This window comes from Alosa pseudoharengus, unplaced genomic scaffold (genome assembly GCF_046254945.1).
Source record: "Alosa pseudoharengus isolate Yale_2024_CS ecotype anadromous, Long Island Sound unplaced genomic scaffold, YU_APseudo_1.1 YU_APseudo_1.1_scf_2, whole genome shotgun sequence".
NCBI classification, from domain to species: Eukaryota; Metazoa; Chordata; class Actinopteri; order Clupeiformes; family Clupeidae; genus Alosa; species Alosa pseudoharengus.
The window spans coordinates 26,208,725-26,210,491 of NW_027468663.1; the positions used below are offsets into that span (position 1 = coordinate 26,208,725).

The 1,767-nt window shown below is 43.8% G+C and overlaps 1 long non-coding RNA gene across 1 annotated transcript; it reads right to left on the reverse strand.

The window, feature by feature from the left end:
* Positions 1 to 253: 253 nt before the first annotated feature.
* Positions 254 to 1,455, reverse strand: LOC143135176 (uncharacterized). Its single transcript, XR_012988829.1, has 3 exons — positions 1,242 to 1,455; positions 727 to 791; positions 254 to 377 (listed from the first exon to the last, which is right to left on the reverse strand). It is a non-coding gene; the product is annotated as an uncharacterized LOC143135176 (long non-coding RNA).
* Positions 1,456 to 1,767: the final 312 nt, after the last annotated feature.

Consider the following 1,767-nt stretch of genomic DNA (forward strand, 5'->3'; position numbering starts at 1 on the left):
AATCGAAGAATATGCATAGCATTGCAGAGATCTCCTCCAGAATTAGCGTGCTAACCGACTAGCCCCGGGTCGTCCAGGCTTGCAATACCAGTTTATGTCTGAGGTGGCGGCAGGGAGTAACATACCGGCCAAACCGTCTTCAGTGCAGCCCAGAGCAGTCGAGAAAGACGCACGCTCTGCTCCCAAGTGCAACAACATGAATAGAAATGTAACTTTTGGACTATATGAGGCAGGAGGGAAGCAGCCGGGCACATGGATAGTCCTTAGCAGTCTTCAACAGCAAGAAGTTGGGCTAACGAGTCAGGCTTCATGTTGATGAGCCACAGGAAATGAAGAGGTGATCTGCAGCAGGAAATTCGACCTGTTGACACACCAATCTGAATGAAAGAACATGAACAAATCAGAGCAGGACAGGACCTCTTAATCTGGGGGTTGGGACCCCATTGTGATTAAAAACTGCTGGAATTAGTTCTTAAACATAAAGCTACTGTGTCACTAGTCACTGTTTCTACTGTTTTTTTAAAGCCTACTTACAAAGATAACTAGATTCCTCTAAATATTAGCTTATGACAGCTTATGAAACAGCAAGACTAGCATCTGTCTGGGGAGCAGGGTTTGCTTGACCAACTTTTTAGGAACCTCTGCAGCAGGAAACAAATTACTACCTGGGCATTAGCTAAGCATTTTGCCGCATTACTGAAATTAGATGATATTACATTTTCCTACCTGTTGGGCAACAGCAATGTAATCGTTACACCTTCATAGGGGAGGACTGGACTGGAATTCTGATCCTGTGAAAACAGATACAAACACACACATGGGTATATTGTGATAAAGACATGTTTGAAGAGCTTCAAAGGAAAATGGTGATGCTATTTTGCAACAGGCCCGACACAATCTAAGCAACTTATAACGTTACCGGAGATAGAGGATAGTATTCTAACGTATCTGAAAGTTATCCTAATCGTGTAGAGCTAGCATTAGTTGTAATTTTAGTATCTTACGCTGCCAACATCATTCGTTAGCGAGACCACAAGCCAGTGAACATTCACCAATATCAAACTGCTTATGTAGCAAGGACGCTATCGCTAGGTGGGTAACGTTAGCAATGGCGGTCGAACGAAGTCAATTTACCGCGATCTACAGCTGACAAACATTACCTAGTGGCTCGAGAGCTAATTCTACAATATCTCCTTTGCTTAATCAAAATTATGAATTATGTTTAACAGATGTTTACTTACCAGTCAAGAAGAAATGTCGCAAGTTCAGAATCAAACTGCATCTCCTTGCTATCCAAGCTGTCTCCATCGGTGGAAAGCACTCCCTAGATTAACGTGTATTTGCTTGCTTCCCATCTGATATTCTTTTCGCCTCAGATCGAGTTTTTTTTTAGCTGGAGGCGATGGAGGTCTCTTCCTAGAACTTTCGGCCATTCTCGTAGTACACTTCACTGTAGAACTTGAACTCCGTGGGGGAGGGGAGGAGCAGGAGGGGTGGAGCCATAGACAGTAAAGACTGTTCTCAGCGTCACGGGTTGGCTTCGATGTGAGTGGTTGAAGTAGCACGTCAATAGATGACGGACAAGTGCTTATCCAATCTTATGCAAGGATTTTTAAATAAGGCCCAGCCTTCTGAAGCACCACTCCAATGGATCGATCCCAGATGGATGAGTGGAGCTAGGCGGAACGAAATTCATTTAGCGAGAGTCAGGTTAATGATGACCCAGATTCAAAGGAGAATCTGTGTGTTATCGCAATTTGTCATGAT